The sequence below is a fragment of the Cebus imitator genome, unplaced genomic scaffold (genome assembly GCF_001604975.1).
Source record: "Cebus imitator isolate Cc_AM_T3 unplaced genomic scaffold, Cebus_imitator-1.0 Scaffold770, whole genome shotgun sequence".
Classification (NCBI taxonomy): domain Eukaryota; kingdom Metazoa; phylum Chordata; class Mammalia; order Primates; family Cebidae; genus Cebus; species Cebus imitator.
Window position 1 is genome coordinate 367,562 of NW_016108085.1, and position 25,297 is coordinate 392,858.

At 46.5% G+C, this 25,297-nt stretch overlaps 1 protein-coding gene across 3 annotated transcripts in view; it reads left to right on the forward strand.

Annotated features, from left to right (window-relative positions):
- The window catches only part of KCNIP3 (potassium voltage-gated channel interacting protein 3), a 96,751-nt gene that overhangs the window by 52,182 nt on the left and 19,272 nt on the right, over positions 1-25,297 (forward strand). The window lies entirely within an intron of this gene.

Consider the following 25,297-nt stretch of genomic DNA (forward strand, 5'->3'; position numbering starts at 1 on the left):
TGTTGCCCCAGCTCCACTCTAAGACTATGCACGCATGTGCAATCAGAGGGGTCTCTTGTCCTCTCTGAGCCTCCGTGGTTCTCATCTGTAATAGACCAGAGTTATGGTGCCCTGGGGATTGTTAGGAACTAATGGATCCGGGTTCTGGGGATGCAGCCTTCTAGAAACACATGCAGCAGTCAAAAAGTCTTCCTCTCTGCCCTTGGTCCCCCATCAGTCTCTTTCCCTGCATGACCTCATGGGGGAGTCACCACCATCACTTTTCCTGAGCAGTAATAGAACGGGAAGCTCACCCCTTGATCCATGGGCAAGGGGGCTGAGCCCAGGGTGGTAGCATGGCTGTCCTGCCCACCAGAGCAAATCAGTGGGCAGCAGGGCCTGGGCCTGGCTGGAGGCCAAGCCAACTTCAGTGTGACAGGCTCCAGGTGGCAGAAAGGAAGTCCTCACCCTGTCCGCTTAATTAGGATTTCTCCTTTCCTGGTGACCTACAGGATATCAGAGATGAAGAAGCTGCCTGCCATCCACAAGCCTCACCACAGCAAGGGTACAGGAGCCTGGAGCTGCTGGGACAGCCCTGAGGGCCATCAAGGGGATCTCATCTTGGCTTTGGGACCTGGACCCTGCGGGGCTGGGCTGGGATTGGGGTCTGCATCTGAAGGGCTGTGGTGCCTGCTCAGCAGGTCCCAGCCCTGAAGGTCCATAAAGCCCCTGAAATTATGGGCAAGATAGCATGTTTGGTGTTTCTTTCTGGAGTGCTGAAATACGGTTCTCAAGGCGGTCTGTTCCCAAAGTGTTCTAAGGCTCACCCCTGTGGCTCTCCATGGAGCCTTGCTGGTAGAGAGTGTTTGTGGGACCTGGCAGGCAGCATCCCTGATATGCTGGTGACAGAAAGGTCCTCTTTGTCCTTCTGTGGTTCCGGGCTCCCAGCACGTTCCCTTTGGGAGCCAAGACTCCCTTACACACTTGATTTTTCTCCACAGCCTTGTCACTCCCTTAAGATACTGGGTATCTCTATTTATCATTGGTTCGTGGTCTCTCTCCACCACCTGCGGGCTGCATGAGGGCAGGGACTTTGTCCTGCTCATGTTAGCACCCTGTGCCTAGAACAGTGCCTGGCACCAGGGAGCAGCTCGGGAGGATTTGTTAAATTTATGAGGGAACCCGCTGACCAAGAGGGAGAGCTGGAGCCTTCTCCTGTCCCCTGTGCCCCAGTGCCGGCGAGCCTGAGGCCAGGTCCTATGAGAGCTAGTGCCTGGATGGGCACAGAGTAGGGGGCCCAGAGCAGCAGGGGTGGGGGCTGCTGCTGAGAGCACAGGCTGGAGGTGGGGTGTGTTCAGTGTCATCAGGGTAATTGGGTGGAGCTGTGTGAGTGAGGAGCAGTGGCAATGGAGGTGGTGGGCCAGCCTCCACCATGCTGCACATTTTCATCGGAATCATCTAGGAACTTTAAAAAAAAAAAAAACCTGCTGTGCTCACCCTGGGGCACTGAACCCTAAATCTCTGGGTGGAACCCAGGCAATTGGATTTTTAGGAGTTTCTTGGGGGACTCTCTGCCCTGGGTCCCCCATCAGTCCCTTTCTCTGGGTGGCTTTCTCTGGGAGTCACTGCAGCCACTGCTTCTGAGCAGTGTTCAGTGTCATCAGGGGTGAGTGAACTCTGAAGCCAGAGTTGGGAGCTCAGGCGCAAGGGCTTTGAGGATGGGGGCTCTCAACATGTGCTCTGTTTGGGTCAGCAGCAGCAGCAGCCCCGGGGAGCTCGGTAGAAAAGTGCATCTGCAGGCCCCTACCCCAAACCTGTGGGCTCAGAAAGTCTGCATTCAGGCCCAGCGGCTTCTCTCTTCCCCAGCTCCAGGTGTGCTGGGGACATACTCAAGCCTGGCCAGGGGTGGACTTCTGCAAGGATGTTGGCTTTTACTGTCAGAGAAACTCGGAGCCATTGGAAGGTTCTGTGCAGAGGAGTGAAGAGGCTTTGCATTTCAGCAGGGTCCTGCTGGCTGCTGTGTTGAAAGCAGACTTGGGGTATGAGGCACTAGGGGAAGCAGATCCTGTGAGAGGCATTTGCAGCCATTCAGGAGGGAGACAGCAGTGGGGTGGGGGGAAGTTGCTGGTTCCAGATACATTTCCCAGGGAGAGCTATTGGTTTACAGTGGGGCAAGAGAGGAAGGGAGGAATCTGGAAGGTTGGCCTGAGCACCTGGAAGGTGCAGGGGCCATTTATTGAGATGGGGAAGACTGGGGCAGGTGCAGGTTTGTGGGAAGGTCAGCAGCTCCATTTGGACCTAGTAAGTTTGGGATGTCTTAATTTTTTTATCACTGCTGTGACAAATTCCCACAGATGTCATGTTGAAACCAACGCACATTTACTATTGTATAGCTCTGTGGCTCAGAGGCCTGCAGGGACCTCCCTGGACCAAGAACAAGCAAGTGGTGGCAGGGCTGCCCTCTTTCTGGGCACACCAAGGGAGGATCCACTCTCCTTTCTCCAGCTTCTAGACACCTCTCCTTGGCTCATGATCCTTCCTCCATCTTCAAAGACAGCATAATCCTTCTCACACCTTGTCCTTCTCACGCTGCCACCTCTCTGGTTCTCTCTTCTGATTCTCTTTTCCACTTTTAAGGACTTATATGTTACACTGAGCCCACCTAGATAACCCGGAAAAAATTTCCTGTTTTAAGATCCGCTGAATAGCAACCTTCATTCTGTCTGCAGCCTTAATACCTCTTTGCCATGTGACCAAACATTTACAGGCTCCAAGGATTTGAGTGTGGACAGATCTGGGAAGCCATTATTCTGCCTCACACATTGTCTAATACAGAATCCAGGTGCAGGCTGAGCACTGTGGCTCATGCCTATAATCCCAGCACTTTGGGAGGCTGAGGTGGGAGGGTCACAGGAGGTCAGGAGTTCCAGACCAACCTCGTCAACAGAGCAAGACTCTGTCTCTACCAAAAAAAAAATCTAAGTGGAGCCGTGAAGGAGATGGTAGGCTGTGTGTGTCAGGAATTCATGGGAGTAGTCTGGCTGAGAAAGAATTTACAGGCCACTGGCAAATGTGGAGATATAGCACTGTGAGACTGGGAAAGTCACCAGAGAAGTGAATAGGACAAGCCGGGGGGTGGCTCACGCCTCTAATCCCAGCACTTTGGGAGGTGGGTGGATCACTTGAGGTCAGGAGTTCAGGACCAGCCTGACCAACATGGTGAAACCCTGTCTCTACTAAAAATACAAAAATTAGCCAGGCATGGTGGTGGGCACCTGTAATTTCAGCAACTTGGGAGGCTGAGGCAGGAAAATCACTAGAACCTGGATTGCAGTGAGCTGAGATCGCACCACTGCACTCCAGCCTGGGCAACAGAGCAAGACTGTCTCAAAACAAACAGACAAACAAAAGAAGTGGATAGGCCAGAAAGGGGACTAGATTCAAGTGGTCAACCCCAGGACCCTCAACATTTGTTAACAGGTCAGGGAGAAAGAACAGGGGAGCTGTATCCTGGAGTCCGGGGGGAGGGGTGGCAAGGAGAGGAGGGAGTAGCCCCGGGGTCCCCGAACATCCAAGATCCAGGTCACCTGAGGACAAGACCCAGTACTGGACTTAGCAATCCCTCCTGGAGTCCCCATGTCCCCCGACCAGCCTTCCTCTCCAGCCCTCCCTCCCCTGCCTTCCAGTTCAGGGGCATCCTGTTGCCAGTTAGGGGTTGGCCAGGGGGCCTGATAGGGCCCTGACCCACCGACGATGCCAGGCCTCCGCCAGTCATCACAACTGCTGGCCAGACATATCCAAGAGGGAGGCAGGAAGGCTGGATGCTTTCCTTTATGGAGTTGATCACAGCCTGGTCACCCTGCAGGCGGCCTCACATCTGTGGCTGAAGAAGGTGTACAGCCTGTCAGGTTGTTGCTTCAATAATTTTGGGGTTCCCAGGCATCTGACCCCTAAACCTGGCACTCTGTCCCAATGCCTGCAGTCCCACCATTAGCCACCTGGGTTAGTTAGCAAACACTGAGAGTGTGTGTTGGGGTGGGGGCTGTAAGGGCCTCCCAGCTGGGCAGGATTGGATTCTGGCTGGAGCAGGGGTGTCTCCTAGTGGGAGGATTGAGCCCTATGCACAAAGTGAGTGAGTTGCCAAGACTGTTCAGGAGCCAAGGCTATGAGTCCCAGGAAGAGGAAGCGATGCTTTCCATGTGGAGGACCTGGGTGGGGGTCTCCCACAGCACTCCACACAGAACTGATCCCAGAGGAAGAGCAGCTGACACCAGGCCCCTTGCTGGATGCGGCCATGTGGTCCAGCTCAGCTCTTCCATGAAGAACCTTCTGGGATCAGATCCGATTCAGAGGCCGGAGCGGGAGGCAGCTGGCATTGGGCTGGAGCCAGGCACCCTGACTCGCAGTTCCTGCCTGGTCTAGCACATTGGGCTCCCCTCCGTTCCAGCCAGTTTAACCACCTGCTTACTGGGTGACTTCTGTATGTTTAACCTCCATGAGCCTCACCTTCCTTATCTGTAGAATGGGGATAATAATACCTCCCAGTATCCACTTTACACGGGGGAAGTGCTGAGCCAAAAAAAACTTTGGAAAAGTTGAAAGAGGAACTTGGATCTCAGAAATTCAGATGGGAAAGGCGAGCAGAAGTGAGTGTGGGCGAGCAAGGCTGGGCGCTGTTTTGACGTTGATGCAGCCCTGACCCACAGCTTTGTGATCACATCTGTGGCACGAGGCTTTGGCTGCTGTTGCTTTTAGCTCAGCTCAGATTTCCACACGGCTCTCAACCAAGGCAGTTTTACCCCACGGGGACATTTGGCAACACCGAGAAACATTTTTGGTTGTCACAGCTGGGAAGGTGCTACTGGCATCTGGGGGTGCAGTCCAGGGGTGCTGCTCACCATCCCACAGCACACAGAACGACCCCAGCACAGACAGTATCTGACCCCACGTCAGTAGCGCCGAGGTGGAGGACACCATTCTAGAAGGAGCGCTGGCTGAGGCCTGGGCATGCCGCTTCCCATGGACAAGTCACTTCTGTCTGAGTGGTTTCCTCACCTGTAAGTGAGGGGTGGGGAGCAGAGGCACCGTCTCCCCTGGGAACTCCCCCAGACCCTGCCCTCTCACTGCCACCTCAGGTTGTATTAGATGCCACTGCCCTCAGATTTTCTGTGTTCCTGTCCCATCCTGCTGTGGCTCTCTCAGAGCAGTAGGGGCATGTGTCTCTACACTTGGGGCCTCACAGTATCCCCAACACTGCCTGGCAAGCAGCGGGTGTTCAGTAAATGTAAATTATATGCCACCATAGCACATACTTATTGGACATGCATTGAATACCAGGCAGGGTGAGGCCACCAGGAGCACAGGTAACACGGAGTCTTGGCCCTCCCTTTAGAGTAGCCCCAGGAAGGTACCCTCTGCAGGGAGGGTCCATCTGGCTGGGGTGGAGGCAGGGAGCCTGGGTTGTGGGCCTGGGGAAAGCCAGAGGTATGGGGTGTGATGGGGAAGAGGAGAATGCCTAGAGCCCGGATGTGCAGGGTCTGGCCCACCGCCCTTGCTCCTCCCTCCGGGGAAGTGGCCCCAAATGCTCTGCACATGCCCTCTGTGCACCTGCTCTGAATGCGCCTCTAACTGCAAGGCCAAGGAGACTGCCAGGGGCCTGGTCTTGCAAAGGTAACCTTGGGGCCTGCTGGGTCCCAGCCACCTCTTGGCTTGGGGCAGGCCCAAGGACCCATTGTGATCCTTCCTGCTCGTTCCCTTGCTCTCCTTCCCCCCAACATCCTCTCGCACCTTTCCTGGGGTCAGTGGTGCTGTGAGTGTGCTGTGTGCCCTTTTCCCTGGCTGGGCCCACTGCCCTTTGTAAATTGCCAGTCCCTCAGCACTCCTGCAGCTCCTTGGGCAGGCTTCCCAGATCTGGGATGACAATGACAGGAGCCAACCTCTAGAGAGTGCTCTCTCATTGGGGGCACTTTGTGCATATCCTAATCTTGTCCTCATCGGCTTGTTTTATTGACGAGGAGACTGAGGGTCATGGAGAGGCAGAGCCAGGACCAAACACCAGCACCCCTGCTCTGAATGCAGCTCCAACTGCAGGGCCTCAGGGACCACTGGAGACAGCCGTGTGTGTCCCAGCCTCTTACAGGACAGGTGTCAGGAGCCCAAAGTGAACGCAGCTGCCTTGGTCCAAGTCCACAGTGAGAGGAGCCCCCGCCCCGGGCTGCTGTGGAGACTGCATGTGTGAGTGTGCACAGAGCTTGTAAGGCAGCGCCTGGCACAGAGGAGGCACTTTGAAAGTGTACATTTGCCTTACTTCTGGCCAGAATGTCCCAGGCCACATTCCCCACAGCCATGCATCACTACCCTGGTCCTACAAGTTAGTAGGACAGGAAGATGCACATGGCCCGCACTTCATCATGTTGCGTCCTTCATCCTGTGCCCTGTAGGGTTGGGAGCCCAGAGGCCAGCAGGCCTGGGGACTGCTGGGCCAGGCTCACTGGCATGGGTGACCTCTGCAGGAGATAGGGTGGGCTGGAGCCGATGCCTGATGTTACTCTAGACTGGGAACCTGGGCAAGGCCCCTTCCTCCCCAGGTCAGAGGCTCCACTGTCATATACCTAGACACAGGTGGTGGCGTCACAGCAGTCTTGCCAGACTCTCCAATGAAGTCTTACACGTCCAGTGCCCCATGATGGGTGAAAGGGGACAGCTCAGTTTAGATTCAAGCGCAAGTCTTTCCCCAGAGGCCTCCCCTCACCCCATGGCAGTCCCCGGACCTTCTGTGGGACCTTAGGGCTTAGGAGTGACCTAAGCAGCAGAGACTAAGTGAAGGCTGAGATCCCCAGCCCAGGGCAGGGGTAGGAAGTCCTGTTTCATGGCGTGCTGGACGCTCTGCCTACCTCTTCCCCAAGCCCTCGTTGACTGTCAGTCAAAGGTATCAATGGGCAATTCCAGGCCCAACTGTGCCTCTCGGGAGCTCAGGGTACTCTAGAGGCCAGGCCCCTAGGGCCATGGTTAGGGCTGCTTTCTCCCCTGGTCCCCACAGGCCTTATGTGGATTAGGCGGCCTTCTTGCCCAGTGCACGGTCAGTAAGGAGGGTATGACGTGAATTCACTAGTGTAGGGCCACACCAAGGCCCTCAGTGGCCCCAGGACTGCAGGAATTCCAGGGCTTCCCATCAGTAAATTAATTAATAGTGTTGAAATACAGTATCTATGTCAGGAAGGCCATGAGTATTCCCCTTGGTGACCACATGGGTACTTTTGGAAATACCAGATCCAATCACAACCCAGCCTGGTGCCCTGTGGCTGGAGCTGGAGCTGGTTGGCTGTTGTCTGCACCAGCTGTGTCCCCCTGGCTTCTGTGTGTGTCAGGCATTGGCCGGGCACAGTGTCACACAGGGGCATGAATGTGCTGCAGTGCACCAAGGGGACTTTGACCAGCAGCTCTGGGGAGGCCTGGTGCAGTGAGCATCTGCATGGAGTGTGTTCAGGAGGGACGAGAGCCAGGGAGCATGGCACCTCTTCGGAATTTTGCCGCAAAGTGGAAAAGGATGGGTGACAGCTGGCAGGGGGCATAGGCTCGAAAGGTTTTTAGAGAAGCTTCCATTGCCTCTGCTTTCTCCCCTATGTGACAAGCTGTAGGAAGCCTACAGGGGGCTTTGCAGAGGGACTGGTACAGCCCGGAGAGGTTTCACAGGATTCACCCACTGGGGTGGTCAAAAAGTTCCCCTTGCCCAGTACCTGGTACATTTTATCTCAGTGAATTAAAGATTTGGAGCCACTTTGCTGAGCTTTTGCACAGGGAGGACTTCATGGGGTACAGGACAGGACCTGACTGAGACTTTTACACACTGGGAAGAAAGCCCAGCTTGAATCTGTCAGGCTGCTGTACAACTTTTAAACATCAAAAAATCCTCATGCTTTTACTCCTTTGGCAAAATTCTTGTTGGATAGAGGAATTCAAACTTGGTTGCAGACCCTCTGGCTATCAATGGTGTCTCAGTCTGTTTTCTGCTACTATAACAGAAAACCAGAGAGTGGGTAATTTGTATTGTACAGAAATGTATTGGCTTACAGTTCTGAAAGCTGGAAAGTATGAGATTGGGGGGCTGGCATCTGGCGAGGGCCAGCTGTATCATAACATGGTGGAAAGCATCACATGGCTGAAGGGCACAGGCAGGAAGAGAGAATAAGAGGGGAAAACCCACTCCCACGGTAACACACCCACTTCTGCAATAAAGGCAATTAGTTCATTCATGAGGGCAGGAGCCCCTGTAAGCTAAATGTTTCTTAAAGGTCCCACCTCTTGCCAAGCATAATGGTGTGCAACCTGTAGTCCTAGCTACTTGGGAGGCTGAGTTAGGAGGATCACTTGAGCTCAGGAGTTGAAGACGTGCCTGGGCAACACAGTGAGACCTCCCTCAAAAACCAAACAAAAAAAAAATTTTTTTTTAAAGTTCATCTCTTCATAGTGTTGCAGTGGCACCTGAATTTCAACATGAGTTTTGGAGAGGGCAAATATTCAAACTATAGCATTCTGCCCTGCCCACCCCCGCAAAATTCATGTCCTTCTCACATACAAAATATAATAATTCCATCCCAATATCCCCACAGGTCTTAGCTCATTTCATCAGCAACTCATAAGCCCAGAGTCTCATCTAAGTCAGATATGGGTAAGACTCAACGCATGATTCATCCTGAGGCAAATTCCTCTTCAGCTGTGAGCATGTGAAATTAAACAGGTTAATGCTTCCAGAATACAATGGTAAGACAGTTGTGGGACAGACATTTCCATTCAGGGAGAAACAGGCAAGAAAAAAAGGGGTAACTCGTCCCAAGTATGTCCAAAACCCACCATGGAGAGCAGCATTAAATCTTAAGACTCAGCAATAATGTCTCCATGTCGCACCTCCTGGACACACTGGGGCCCTGGGCAGCCCCGCCCACGTGTCTTTGCTGGGCCCCTGTTGCTCCATGAGGCATTGTCCTAGCAGGGACTCTCTGGAGTAGCTCTGCCCTGTGGCAGGTCTCTGCCTGGGCACCCATACTGTCTGATCCAGCCTTTGAAACACAGGCAGTGGTAGCCATGCCTCTACTGTTCTTCAACTCTGTGTGCCTGCAGAATTAGTACCACTGGATGCTGCCAAGGCTAACTGCTTGCACCCTCTGGAGCCATGGCCTGAGCCACACCTAGGACCACTTGAGCCACAGCTGGGGCAGCCAAGGAGCACTGCAGTGGAATGTGAGGAGCAGAGTCCCAAAGCCAGTCCTGGGCAGCAGGCCCTTGGAGGGGCCCTGGGCCCATCCCCTAAAACCATGCTGCCCTTCTAGAGCTCTGGGCCTGTGATGAGAGGGGCAGGCTGGAAGATCCTCAAATGCCTTTCTGATAAGTTCTGTCTTTAAGTCGTTTCTTTCTTCTTTCATTTTACTATATGATATTGAAAGAAGCCACATGGCACCTTCAATATTTTGCTTAGAATTTTCTTCTGCTGGGTATCCCGGTTCATCACTCTTAATTTTGCCTTCCATACTCCAGCCCAGACCACAGTGTGAGGCTCTGTCAAAAAAAAAAAAAAGAAAAAAAAAATCTGCCTTTCATAAAGCCACTGGGTGTGGACACAATTCAACCAAGTTCCTTGTTATTATAAGGATGGGCTTTCCTCCAGTTTCCAATACCTTATTCCTCAATTCCCTCTGAGACCTCATCACCCTGTATTTCTGCCAACATTCTGATCACAGCCACTAATTAATCTCCAGGAAGTTTCAGACTTTTTCTACATCTCTTCTCTTCTTCTGAGCCCTTAATGTTCTGTTCATGGTGACAGGCATTTTTTTAGTCTGCTCCTCCAGATTCTCCCGGCCTTCACCCACTACCCAGTTCCAAAACCACTTTTACGTTTTTAAGTATTTGTTATAACAACACCCCATTCTCAGTACCAGTTTTCTGTCTTAGGCTGTTTTGTGCAGAATACCACAAACAGGGTAATTTATAATGAACAGAAATGTATTGGCTCACAGTTCCAGAGTCTGGGAAGGCCAAGATCGGGGTCTCAGCATCTGGCGAGGGCCTTCTTACTGCATCATGATTCCACAGCAGAAGAACAGAGAGAGAGAAAAAGTAGGAGAGGGCAAACCCACTCCTGTGACAATGGTGTTATCATGACCTAAACACTTCTTACAGGTCCCAGCTCTTAATACTGCTACAGTAGTGACTAAATTAATTCTTTCTTTTTTTTTTTTTCTTTCTCTCTCTCTTCCTTTCTTTCTTTCTCTTTCTTTCTTTCTTTCTTTTATTATACTTTAAGTTCTGGGGGACATGTGCAGAACGTGCAAGTTTGTTACATAGGTATACACATGCCATGGTGATTTGCTGCACCCATCAACCTGCTATCTACATTAGGTATCTTTCCTAATGCTACCCTCAACCCCCAACAGGCCCCAGTGTGTGATGTTCCCCAGTGTCCATGTGTTCTCATTGTCCAACTCCCACTTATGAGTGAGAATATGTGGTATTTGGTTTTCTGTTCTTTGTGTTTGATTTGCTGAGAATGATGGTTTCCAGCTTCCTCCATGTCCTGGCAAAAGGACATGAACTCATCTTTTTATGGCTGTATAGTATTCCATGTGTATATGTTCCACATTTTCTTTATCTAGTCTATCACTGATGGGCATTTGGGTTGGTTCCAAGTCTTTGCAATTGTAAACAGTGCTGCAATAAATATATGTGTGCGTGTGTCTTTATAGTAGAGTGATTAATAATCCTTTGGGTATATACCCAGTAATGGTATTGCTGGGTCAAATGGTATTTCTAGTTCTAGATCTTTGAGGAATTGCCACACTGTCTTCCACAATTTACTAACTTACACTCCCACCAACAGTGTAAAAGCATTCCTATTTCTCTACATCCTCTCCAGCATGTGTTATTTCCTTTTTAATGATCACCATTCTAACTGATGTGAGATGTTATTTCATTGTGGGTTTTATTTGCATTTTTCTAATAATCAGTGATGATGAGCTTTTTTTCATATATTTATTGGCTGCATAAATGTCTTCTTTTGAAATGTCTCTGTTCATATCCTTTACCCACTTTTTTGATGGAGTTGTTTGTTTTTTTCTTGTAAATCATTTAAGTTCTTTGTAGATTCTGGATATTAGCCCTTTGTCAGATGGATAGATTGCAAAAATTTTCTCCCATTCTGTAGGTTGCCTGTTCACTCTGATGATAGTTTCTTTTGCTATACAGAAACGCTTTAGTTTAATTAGATACCATTTGTCAATTTTGGCTTTTGTTGCCATTGCTTTTGGAGTTTTGGAGTTTTAGTCATGAAGTCTTTGCTCATGCCTATGTCCTGAATGGTATTGCCTAGGTTTTCTTCTAGGGTTTTCATGGTTTTAGGTCTTACATTAAAGTCTAATCCATCTTGAGTTAATTTTTGTATAAGGTATAAGGAAGGGATCCAGTTTCAGCTTTCTGCTTATGGCTAGCCAGTTTTTCCAACGCCATTTATTAAATAGGGAATCCTTTCCCCTTTGCTTGTTCCCGTCAGGTTTGCCAAAGATCAGATGGTTATAGATGTGTGGTATTATTTCTGAGGTCTCTGTTTTTTCCATTGGTGTAGAGATCTGTTTTGGTACCAGTACTATGCTGTTTTTGTTACTGTAGCCTTGTAATATAGTTTGAAGTCAGGTAGCATGATGCCTCCAGCTTTGTTCTTTTTGCTTAGGATTATCTTGGCTATGTGGGCTCTTGTTTGGTTCCATAGGAAATTTAAAGTAGTTTTTTCCAATTCTGTGAAGAAAGTCAATGTTAGCTTGATGGGGATAACATTGAATCTATAAATTACTTTAGGCAGAATGGCCATTTTCACGATGTTGATTCTTCCTATCCATGAGCATAGTATGTTTTTCCATTTGTTTGGGTCCTCTTATTTCCTTGAGCAGTGGTTTGTAGTTCTCCTTGAAGAGATCCTTTACATCCCTTGTAAGTTGTATTCCTAGGTATTTTATTCTCTTTGTAGCAATTGTGAATGGAGTTTACTCATTACTTAGCTCTCTGTTATTGGTGTATAGGAATGCTTGTGATTTTTACACATTGATTGTGTATCCTGAGACTTTGCTAAGTTGCTTATCAGCTTAAGGAGATTTTGGGCTGAGATGATGGGATTTTCTAAATATACAATCATGTCATCTGCAAACAGAGACAATTTGAGTTCTTCTTTTCCTGATTGAATACCTTTATTTCTTTCTCTTGCCTGATTGCCCTGGCTAGAACTTCCAATACTATGTTGAATAGGAGTGGGGAGAGAGGGCATCCTTGTCTTATGCTGGTTTTCAAAGGGAATGCTTCCAGATTTTGCCCATTCGTTATGATATTGGCTATGGGTTTGTCATAAATATCTCTGATTATTTTGAGATACAGTCTAACAATACCTAGTTCATTGAGAGTGTTTAGCATGAAGGGCTGTTGAATTTTGTCAAAGGCCTTTTCTGCATCTATTGAGATAATCGTGGCTTTTGTCATTGGCTCTATTTATGTGATGGATTACATTTATTGATTTGTGTATGTTGAACCAGCCTTGCATCCCGGGGATGGAGCTGACGTGATCGTGGTGGATAAGCTTTTTGATGTGCTGCTGGATTCAGTTTGCCAGTGTTTTATTGAGGATTTTCGCATTGATGTTCATCAGGCATATTCACCTGAAGTTTTCTTTTTTTTGTTGTGTCTCTGCCAGATTTTGGTAACAGGATGATGCTGGCCTCATAAAATGAGTTAGGGAAGATTCCCTCTTTTTCTGTTGTTTGGAATAGTTTCAGAAAGAATGGTACCAGCTCCTCTTTGTACTTCTAGTAGAATTCAGCTGTGAATCTGTCTGGTCCTGGATTTTTTCTAGTTGGTAGGCTATTAATTACTGCCTCAATTTCAGAACTTGTTATTGGTCTGTTCAGGGATTTGACTTCTTCCTGATTTAGTCTTGGGAGGGTATATGTGTCCAGGAATTTATATATTTCTGCTAGATTTTCTAATTCATTTGCATAGAGGCTTTTATAGTATTCTGTGATGGTAGTTCATATTTCTGTGGGATTGGTGGTGATATCCCCTTTATCATTTTTTTGTGTGTCCACTTAATTCTTCTCCCTTTTCTCCTTTATTAGTCTGGCTAGCAGTCTATGTATTTTGTGGATCCTTTAAAAAAAAAAAAAAAAAAAGCTCCGTGATTCATTGATTTTTTTTTTCGAAGAGTTTTCCGTGTCTCCATCTCCTTCAGTTCTGCTCTTAGTTATTTCTTGTCTTCTGCTAGCTTTTGAATGTTTGCTCTTGCTTCTCTAGTTCTTTTAATTGTGATGTTAGGGTGTCGATTTTAGAGCTTTCCTTCTTTCTCTTGTGGGCCTTTAGTGCTGTAAATTTCCCTCTATATACTGCTTTAAATGTGTCCCAGAGATTCTGGTATGCTGTGTCTTTGTTCTCATTGGGGAACATCTTTATTCCTGCCTTCATTTCATTATTTACCCAGTAGTCATTCATGAGAAGGCTGTTCAGTTTCCACGTAGTTGTGTGATTTGAGTGAGTTTCTTAATCCTGAGTTCTAATTTGATTGCACTGTGGTCTGAGAGACTGTTTGTTATGATTTCTGTTCTTTTGCATTTGCTAAGGAGTGTTTTACTTCCAATTATGTGGTCAATTTTGGAATAAGTGTGATGTGGTGCTGAGAAGAATGTATATTTTATGGATTTGGGGTGGAGAGTTCTGTAGATGTCTACTAGTTCTGCTTGGTCTAGACCTGAGTTCAAGTCCTGGCTATCCTTGTTAATTTTCTGTCTTGTTGATCTGTCTAATATTGACAGTGGGGTGTTAAAGTCTCTCACAATTATTGTGTGGGAGTCTAAGTCTTTTTGTAGGTCTCCAAGAACTTGCTTTATGAATCTGGGTGCTCCTGTATTGGATGCATATATATTTAGGATAGTTAGCTCTTCTTGTTGCATTGATCCCTTTACCATTATGTAATGCCCTTCTTTGTCTCTTTGTTGGTTTAGAATCTGCTTTATCAGAGAGTGGGATTGCAACTCCTGCCTTTTTTTGCTTCTATTTGCTTGGTAAATATTTCTCCATCCCTTTATTTTGAGCCTATGTGTGTCTTTGCACGTGAGATGGGTCTCCTGTTCAGCACACCAATGGGTCTTGACTCTTTATCCAATTTGCCAGTCTGTATCTTTCAATTGGGGCATTTAGCCCACTTACATTTAGGTTAATATTGTTATATGTTAATTTGATCCTGTCATTATGATGCTAGCTGGTTATTTTGCCTGTTAGTTGATGCAGTTTCTTCATAGTGTCGATGGTCTTTACAATTTGGTATGTTTTTGCAGTGGCTGGTACTGGTTGTTCCTTTCCATGTTTAGTGCTTCCTCCAGGAGCTCTTGTAAGGCAGGCCTGGTGGTGAGAAAATCTCTCAGCATTTGTTTGTCTGTAAAGGATTTTATTTATCTTTTGCTTATGAAGCTTAGTTTGGCTGGATATGAAATTCTGGGTTGAAATTTCTTTTCTTTGAAAATGTTGAATATTGGCCCCCACTCTCTTCTGGCTTGTAGGGTTTCTGCTGAGAGATCTGCTGTCAGTCTGATGGGCTTCTCTGGCTGCCCTTAACATTTTTTCTTTCATTTCAGCCTTGGTGAATCTGACAATTATGTGTCATGGGGTTGCTCTTCTAGAGGAGCGACTTTGTGGTGTTCTCTGTATTTCCTGAATTTCAATGTTGCCCTGCCTTGCTAGGTTGGGGAAGTTCTCCTGGGATATCCTGGAGTGTTTCCCAACTTGGTTCCATACTACCCTGAAAGGGTACATCAATCAAATGTAGATTTGGTCTTTTCACATAGTCCCATATTTCTTGGAGGCTTTGTTCATTTCTTTTCACTCTTCTTTCTCTAATCTTGTCTTCTTCTTTATTTTATTGAATTGATATTCTATCTCTGATATCCTTTCTTCCACCTGATCAATTCAGCTATTGATATTTGTATATGCTTCACAAAGTTCTCGTGCTGTTTTTCAGCTCTGTCAGGTCATTTATGTTCTTCTCTAAACTGGTTATTCCAGTTAGCAATTCGTCTAACCTTTTTTCAAGGTTCTTAGCTTCCTTGCATTGGTTTAGGATATTCTCCTTTAGCTTGAAAGAGTTTATTACCCACCTTCTGAAGCCTACTTCTGTCAATTCATCAAACTCGTTCTCCATCTAGTTTTTTTCCCTTGCTGGTGAGGAGTTGTGATCCTTTGGAGATGGAGAGACATTTTGGTTTTTGGAATTTTCAAAATTTTTGCACTGGGTTCTCCCCATCTTCGTGGATTTATCTACCTTTGGTCTTTGAAGTCGGTGACCTTTGGATGGAGTCTCTGGGTAGATGTCCTTTTTTGTTGATGTTGGTACTATTCATTTCTGTTTGTTAGTTTTCCTTCTAACAGTCAGGCCTCTCTGCTGCAGGTCAGCTGGAGCTTGCTGGAGGTCCACTCCAGACACTGTTTGCCTGGGTATCACTAGCAGAGGCTGCTAAACAGCAAAGATTGTTGCCTGTCCCTTCCTCTGGAAACTTCATCCAGGAGTAGCACCCACCAGGTGCCAGCCAGAGCTCTTCTGTATGAGGTGTCTGTCAGCCCCTGCTGGGAAGTGTCTCCCAGTCAGGATACATGGAGGTCAGTGACCCACTTGAGGAGGCAGTCTGTTCCTTATCAGAGCTTAAACACTGTTCTGGGAGATCCACTGCTCTCTTCAGAGCTGTCAGGCAGGGACGTTTAAGTCTGCTGAAGCTGTGCCCACAACTACCCCTTTCCCCAGGTGCTCTGTCCCAGGGAGATGGGAGTTTTATCTATAAGTCCCTGACTGGGGCTGCTGCCTTTTTTTCAGAGATGCCCTGCCCAGAGAGGAGAAGCAGTCTGGCCCCAGTGGCCTGGCTGAGCTGTGGTGGGCTCCACCCAGTTCTAAATTCCCAGTGGTTTTGTTTATACTGCGAGGGGAAAACCACCTACTCAAGCCTCAGCAATGGCAGATGCCCCTCACCCAACCAAGTTCGAGCATCCCAGGTCGAGCTCAGATTGCTGTGCTAGCAGCAAGAATTTCAAGTCAGTGGATCTTAGCTTGCTGGGCTCTGTGGGGGTGGGACCCTCTGAGCCAGGCCACTTGGCTTTCTGGCTTCAGCCCCCTTTCTGGAGTGAATGGTTCTGTCTTGCTGGCATTCCAGGTACCACTGGGATATGGAAAAAAACCTCCTGCAGGTAGCTTGGTGTCTGCCCAAATGGCCACCCAGTTTTGTGCTTGAAACCAAGGGCTCTGGTGGGGTAGGCACTGGAAGGAATCTCCTGGTCTGCGGGTTGTCAAGACTGTGGGAAAAGCGCAGTATCTGGGCCAGAGTGCACTGTGCAGTCCCTAATGGCTTCCTTTGGCTAGGAGAGGGAGTTCTCCGACCCCTTGTGCTTCCCGGGTAAGCTGGTGTCCCACCCGCTTCAGCTCACCCTCCATGGGCTCCACCCACTGTCCAACCAGTCCCAATGAGATGAGCAGAGTACCTCAGTGGGAAATGCAGAAATCACCCGCCTTCTGTGTCAGTCTTGCTGGGAGCTGCAGACCAGAGCTGTTCCTATTTGGCCATCTTGCCAGCAATCAGCCAGTGGTGACTAAATTTCTACATGAGTTTTGGAGGGGACAAATATTTAAACCACAGCAAATGGACACCTTGATGGGGGGGAGGTGGCCCAGGACTAGCCCCTGAAGAAAGAGGTGGAGGGCCACGCTGGGGAATGGTTGACTTCATTGGCATCACCATTTTGGCCTGAGCAGTCTTCTACAAGTTACCATCTAAACATACCAAGCTAGAGCCCTGATCAATAGTAAAAAGTCCAGGTTTCCTATAGACAGTGTTCCAGTGTTACGCTGAAAAGCCATGCAGCCATCTTCTTGCCTTATCTTCCATTTCTGGGTAATTTTATCTTTCATGTCTTGGTGGATGACACCAGCAGTCATCCAGTTTCCCAGGTCAGAAATGCAGGTCATTCTGGACTCTGCCTGCTCTCCCCTGGTTGAGTCAGCAGCTCGAAACTCTGGCTTCTTCATTCCTGACACCTCCTGCCAGTTCCCTTCACTTCATTCTCTTCACTTCACTGTGACACCCTGTGGCCAGAGTGGCCATTCTGGAGTGGAAATCAGAAAACCCTTTCTCTGCTTTGGGCCCTTCAGTGCCTCTCGTGCCCACATGTGCCTTGGCTCACCTTAGCCTCCCTGCTCGGGCACCCTTGATCCCATTTCACCTGCTGTTGCTGGACCTGAGTCTTGGAATACTATCTCTCTTTCTCTGATTCTGCCACCCACTCTGTGCCCAACAGGTGTAAACATCAGGGAATGTTGGGGCCTGGGACCATATGCAGGAGGCAGGCTCTGCCTAGAGACATTGAAATTAAAGCCCACACCAGTAATCCATAAAGTCACCTCGGGAACATAGCTGGGAGGATCCTACCCAGCGTGTGTTCCAGAGCACCTCCCTTGCACAGGCACTGTTCCAGGGCTGGGTACGGCAGTGAGGAGACCTGAATCCCTGCTGCGGTCACCCTGTAGAGGGAGAGACCAACAATAAACCAGATGTCTTAGTCTTCTCCAGCTGCCATAACAAAATAACACAGACTGGAGGACTTAAACAACAGAAATGTATTTCTCCCAGCTCTGGAAAGAAAATCTGAGAACAGGGTGCCAGTAGGGTCAGTTTCTGGTGAGGGCTCTTTTCCTGGTGTGCAGACAGCTGCCTTCTTGCTCTGTCTTCATGTGGCCTATCACTGCATACATGTGGAGGCAGAGACAGCTGTTTCTCTTACTCTTCCTGTAAGGCTACCAATCCTATGGGATTAGGGCCCAACCTTGTGACCTCATGTAACCTTGGTTACCTCCTAAGGAGGTTTTCTGGTTTAACCCCAAATACAGTCACATTGGGGGTTAGGGCTTCAATGGTTAATTTAAGGGGACACAATTCAATCCATAGCACTAGTAAACAGAAATCTGCACATGCCAGGGAGTGATAGCCAAATGAAGAGAGAAACAGATGGGGGATAGAGAGAAATGGAAATGTTCCTCTAAGGAGGAGGTGACATTTGAGCAGAAGCCAGCAACTGGGGAGCCCTATGGAGAGAGTGTGCCTGGTGGGTTTGAGGGGCACCCACATGGCTAAGGTGGAGGGACTGAAGGGAGAGACATGGGAGATGAGGTCAGAGCTGAGGGGCTGGGGACACTTACTGGCCATTTAAGGACTTTGAATTTTATACTGAGAGCTTAGGGGAGGTTGTTGAACAGAGGCATGTGTGTTATGTTTACAGCAGCTTCCTCTGGCACTATTTGAAGAACAGACTAACAGGGTCCAGAGTAGAAGCCTTGGGCCTGGGTGGAGGGAGGGGAGGGGTCAGAGGCAGAACACATGTTGAAAGCAGAGCTGGCAGGATTTGCACACGGGTTGAGTGTGTGCCCCTCTGGAGCTCCAGCTCAGTTAGAGTTGCCTCAGCTGAGCGGGGGAAGCTGTGGGCGGAGCAGGTTTACAGGGAAGCTCAGGAGCTCACCTGGGACATGGCCCATTAGAAACCTCCCTGACAGCCAGTGCAGATGGCAAGGACACCAGTGAGCCCGGAACTCAGGGGAGAAACTGCCCACATCCCTGACCAAGGCTTGACTTCAAATAGCTTTCAGGTTTGGCAAGTTAAATGAGTAACATTATTTTCTCATTGTCCTCTGCATTTTTCATACTAATAATTTTGAATACCTCTGTATGTGCCTGTTGGCCTTCGCAGCTTCCCCCTCTGTCAGTTGCCTTTGCACATTCTCTGACCTTTTCTCCTGGGGTTGGTGTCCACTGTTTGTTGCCCGAGCATCCAGGGTTTAATCCAGATCAGAGGTGTCTGTTCATGCCTCCTCTTCACCCCTCCCACGCGCTCTCTCATTTTCTCTTGCTCTGGGAAAATTACCATTTCAATTAACCTCTTATAAATGCGTATTTGATATGTGAGTTATAAAGAATAATATAATGAATACCAGTGAACCCATCCTCCCTGTCCCAGCCGCGTAGGGTTACTATAGCCAGATCTGCTTGTCATTCCTTGATTTTTGTTCTTATTTTATTTCTTATCTTCCCTATAAATATAGGATTCAGTTATTCTTGGCTTTGAATTTTCCATTAAAAAATGGACTTATACTGGTTTCCTAGGATTTGTTTTTCATTCAACAATATGTATCTTGCTGTGTGTTAATATAGTTCATTCATTTTTTTCACTGCCATGTACTATTTCATCAGGTGCATATACCACTGTATATATATATATGTTTTTTCATTTTTGTTTATTTATTTTTGAGACAGGATCTCACTGTGTCACCCAGGCTACAGTGCAGTGGTGTGACCATGGCTCACTGCTGCCTTTTGCCTCCCTGGCTCAAGCGATCCTCCCACCTCAACCTCCTGAGTAGCTGGGACCATGGACACACACCACCACACCTGGATAATTTTTGTATTTTTAGTAGAGATGGGGTTTCACCATGTTGCCCAGGCTGGTCTCAAACTCCTGGGCTCAAGCGATCCTTTGGCCTCAGTCTCCCAAAGTGCTGGGATTACAGGTGTGAGCCACTGAGCCTGGCCTAGACCGCAGTGTATTTATCTACTCTGTGGTTGGTAGACGTTTGGTTGATTCAAACCCTTGTTTTAAAGAATGTGCCAATAGCTATTCTTGTACTGGGCACTGGGATTTAGCATGTACTAGGAGAGGATTCCTGGGCCCTAGGCCCAGTGCTAATTTTATACAATTTATATAATACATAGTTACTATGAAAAATGCAAATAGGTTTCTACAGTGTTTGTACTAGTTTCCACTTTCACTAGAGCCATGGTCCCCAAACTTTTTGGCACCAGGGAATGGTTTTGTGGAAGGCAGTTTTTCCACCGATGATTGTGGGGGAGGGGATAGTAATGGGCATCAGGCATTAGTTAAATTCTCATAAGGAGTGTGTGCAACCTTGATCCCTCATGTGCATGGTTCACAATAGGGTTTGTGCTCCTCTGAGAATGTAATGCCACTGCTGATCTGACTGAAGCCCAGGCGGTGATGCGAGCAGTGGGGAGCAGCTGTAGATGCAGATGAAGCTTCATTTGCTCACCTGCCGTTCACCTCCTGCTCTGCAGGTTCCTAACAGGCCACTGACTACTGCTGGTCCTTGGCCCGGGGAGTTGAGGACCCCTGTACTAGAGTGTTTCAGAATTACCATTGATCTACATCTTTGCCAGAAAGACTTACTTTTTCATTATTATTATTTTAGCACTCTAGGAGGTACGGCATTCTCATGCTAATTTATGTTTTCCTGTTTATTACTGAAACTGAGCTACCTTTCTTGTTTGTATCTATCTTTCTGGTTTCCTTTTCTGCTAATACCTGCTCTAGACATTTCTCTTTTGTCATTTGTGAACACTGCACACTATCTTGTTCTATTCCATTGAGTATCACAGTCAACTTTGTTGAACAGAAATCTTTAATTTTGACGTAATCAGATTCATCCGTTTTTTTCCTTTGTGGTTTGAGCTGTTGACGTTTTAAGAAATCTGTCCACAACCTTAGGTTAACAAGAGGCTCCTTTCCATTTTATTAGAGCTGTATCATTTACTGTTCACACTGGGGTCTCTAATGCACCTGGAGCCTACTTTTGCATGTGGGATGTGGAAGAAATCTAGATTTATTTTCTTATATGATGATCCAGTTTTCCTAACACCATCTGCTAAACACTCTGGCCTTTTTTCCCATAACTTTCATGAAATTCCCTCCTAGACCTTCATCTCTTTTTTACCTTTCTGGTCTGTTTGTTGGTACGGCTGTCCTCGTACCAACCATCCAATTTTTATTACAGTGACTATATGACATGTACTAGTATCTGATAGAAACCCCTTCTTGTTATTCTTTCCTTTCAGGTTTTTATGAATTTTTTATTTCTCCATATACATTTCAGTGTAAGTTTTATCAAGCTTTTCAAAAAAGTCCAACTGGATTTTTTTATTGGAATTGCATGGAATTTACTTACAGATTACTTTGGGGAGAAATGACATCCTTATATTTTGTGGCCATAAGATGGAATGTCTCATATATTCAGAATGTCTTTCTGTGTAGAGGTCCTTTGAGTTTTTAATTAGTACTTAGAGTTACTCTTTAGTTTTATTGCTATTGGGAGTGTTTATCTTGGTATTTTTAATTATATTTTCTAGATGGTTATTACTGATGTAGAGAACTGCTATTGATTTTTGTATTGATTAATCTTGTATCTGGCAACCTTACTGAACTCCCATGTGTGTTGATTCTTTGAGTCCCTCTAGGGACCATATCATCTAAATAATGTTAATTTTATCCTTTACTTCCTAATTCTTATACTATTTATTTCTTTTCTAAATTTCTTAGGAGCATTGGCAGGACATTGATTACTGGTGACTATGGCCAAACTTGTCCCAAATATTAAAGTATGTCTAAGCTTTTGCCATTAAATCCAACATTTTCTGTAAATTGTTTTGTAAACATGTGATTTACGGGTATAAGCAAAGCAACTTAAAGAACTTCGCTTTGACTCCTGGTTTGCTGAGAGGTTTTTTGTTATCGTTTATTTTAATTATAAATAGACATGGAATCTTATCAAATGCCCTTTCTGGATTAAGATTTTCATGTAATTTTTCCTCTTTATGTTCTTCCAGATAAATTCTTCTTGATCATAATGTACTTTTTAAAAAATGCCATTGGCTTCATTTACCTAACATTTGGTTTAGGGTTTTGCATCTCTGTTCAAAAGTGGCATAGGCATATGTTGTTCACTCTTGCGTTGTCTGATATGGTTTGGCTGTTTCTCCCCTCCAAATCTCATGTGGAAATGTAATCCCCAGTGTTGGAGGTGGGGACTAGTGGGAAGTACTGGATCATGGGTGCAGATCCCTCCTGAATGGCCTAGCACCATACTAATGGTAATAAGTGAGCTCTCTCCCTGAGTTTATGTGAAATCTGGCCTTTATACAATTTATATCATACATTAAAGAGCTTGGCACCTCCTTCCTTGTGTCTCTTGCTTCCACTCTTGCCATGTGACCTGCTTGCTTCCCCTTCACCCTCCACCACGATCAGAAGCTTTCAGAGGCCCTTACTCAAGGCAGATGCCAGCACTGTGCTTTGTGCACATCCGGCAGAACCATGAATGAAATAAACCTATTTGCTTTGTAAGTGATGCAGTCTCGAGGATCACTTGAGCCCAAGAGTTAGAGACTAGCCTGGGCAACATGACAAAACCCTGTCTCTACTATAAATACAAAAAATTAGCTGATTATAGTGGTGCATGCCTGTAGTCTCAGCTACTTGGGAGACTGAGGTGGGAGGATCACCTGAGCCTGGAAGGCTGTAGTGAGCTGGGATTGCACCACTGCACTCCAGCCTGGACAACGGAATGAGATCCTGTCTCAAAATAAAAAATTACCTAGTCTTGGCCGGGCACAGTGGCTCATGCCTGTAATCCCAGCACTTTGGGAAACCAAGGTGGGCAGATCACGAGGTGAGGAGATCGAGACCATCCTGGCCAACACAGTGAAACCCTGTCTCTACTAAAAATACAAAAAAAAAAAAATTGCTGGCACGCCTGTAGTCCCAGCTACTCAGAAGGCTGAGGCAGGAGAATTGCTTGAACCCAGGAGGCAGAGATTGCAGTGAGCCAAGATCGTGCCACTGCAATACAGCCTGGGCGACAGTGAGAGAGACTCCATCTCAAAAATAAATAAATGAATAAATTACTTAGTCTCAGGTATTTCTTTATAGCAACACAAGAATAGATTAACATCTTGCCTTTATGTCATTTTTTTTTTTTTGAGATGGAGTCACCAAAGCTGGAGTGCAGTGGCATGATCTCAGCTCATCGCAACCTCCATCTCCGTGGTTCAAGTGATTCTCCTGCCTCAGCTTCCCCAGTAGCTGGGATTACAGCCATGTGCCACTGTGCCCAGCTAATTTTTGTATTTTTAGTAGAGATGGCATCTCGCCATGTTGTAGGCTGGTCTTAAACTCCTGACCTCAGTAGTTCAAGGTGATCCACCCACTTTGGCCTCCCAAAATGCTGGGATTACAGGCATGAGCCACCACATCTGGCGCCTTATGTCATTTTTTAATCAAAATTACAATATTAACCACATGGAGAACATCCATGATCCTTGTAAGAGCCATTTTCTTGGAGTAGAGTAAGTTCAAGGGAGAACAGGAAGAGAGGAAGTGAAGGCAGCGAGTTACAGGAGGTGAGAAAAAGGCCTAGGGGAAAATACAGGCAAGGAGTTTTGTTGTTTTTAATGGAAGAAATAGCAGCAGGTCTGGAGTTTTTGTCTTATTTTCTTTCGTGGCCCTCAGGAAAGAGGATTAAGTTTATCCTACTCTGTAGCTCATGGTTATCATCAGCCTTGACCCATTTACAGCATCTCCTTTGTTCTGCCCCTTTTCCTCCCCCATTTCCCTCCTTCCCATAGGTGAGTATTTTTATTTTTCTTTAAACTTTTTCTAATTTAAATTAATGTAAAATTTACCATTTTGATTGTGCCATTTTATGAATGCTGACACATGCAAAGTCATATAACCATTACCACAGTCAAGATGCAGAACAATTTATTTTAATTTTATTTACTTACTTTTTGGAGATGGGGTCTCACTCGGTTGCCCAGGTTGGAGTGCAGTAATGTGATCATATCTCAAGGCAGCCTTGAACTCCTGTGCTCAAGCAGTCCTCCCACCTCAGCCTCCTGACAGCTAGGACTACAGGCACGCACCACCACGCCCGGCTAAGATATAGAGCAGTGTCATCACCACAAAAAAATGCCGCCTCTTTGGTAGCCAACCCCCAGGCACCGACTGATCTGTTCCGTTTCCCTGTAATTTTCTGTAATTTTTTTCTTTTCCAGAATGTCCCATAAATGTGGTCATACCCAATCTGCCTCTCGAGTCTGGACTCTCTCACGTCATTGCATGCGCAATTCATTCATGTTTTGCATGTGTCAGGAGTTTGTTCCGTATTATTTCTGAGTATCATCCCTTGTGTGATGTACCACAGTTTATCCACTCACCGATCGGAGGGCATTTGGGTTATTTACAGTTTGGGACAATTTTGAATAAAATTGCTCTAAACATTTGCCTAAAGTTATTTTGTGAATATGGTAGCTTTCATTTCATTTGGGTAAATAACCAGGAGTGGGATTTCTGGGTCTTATGGGAAGAGCATCTTTAAAAGAAAGTGCCAGGATGATTTCCGGTGTGGTATTACCACTCCTCACTGCCGCCAGCAACATATAGTGGTTCCCATTGCTCTGCCTCCCCCAGCACCCGCCATTGTCAATATTTGTTATGTAAGCAATTCTGATAGGTATATTGTAGTGTTTTGTTGAGTTTTTAATTTGTATTTCCTTAATAGAAAATAATGTTAATCCTCTTTTTAGTGCTTATTTACCAGCCCTGTATCCTCTATAGTGAGGTGTTTGATTAGGTTTTTTGACATTTACTGATTTGGGTTCTTTGACTTCTTACTGCTGAGTTTTGAGACTTCTTTATATATTCTGGACATCCTTTATTAGATATACAATTCACAAATATATTATTTTCTCCCAGTCTGTGCTTACCTTTTTATTTAACAATATCTCTGTAATCCCAGTATTTTGGGAGGCTGAGGTGGATGGATCACTTAGGAACTCCTGAGGTCAGGAGTTTGAGACTAGCCTAGCCAACATGGTGAAACCCCGTCTCTACTAAAAATACAAAAACTAGCCAGGTGTGGTGGTGCGTGCCTGTAGTCCCAGTTACTTGGGAGACTGAGGCACTACAATCACTTGAACTCTGGAGGCAGAGGTTACAGTGAGCTGAGATCATGCCACCACACTCCAGCCTGGGTGATGGAGCCAAACTCCTTCTTAAAAAAAAAAAAAAGGAAAGCCAATATCTTTATTCTTCTTTCACAAAATTATTTTAGCTATTCTACTTCCACTGCCTTTCTAGATAAATTTTAGAATATGTTGTCTATATGTACAAAAAACTCTGGGTGGGATTTTGATAGGAATTATATTAACTCTGTAGAACATTTTGGAGATAATAGGCATCTTTATAGCATTGAATCTTTCAATCCGTGAACATAGTTATGTCTCTTCCCTCATTTGAATCTTTCCTGATTTCTTTCTTTTCTTTCCTTTTTTTTTTTTTACTTAGAGACAAGGTCTCACTCTGTTGCCCAGGCTGGAGTGCAATGGTGCCATTAGCTTACTGCAGTCTCCAACTTTGGGGT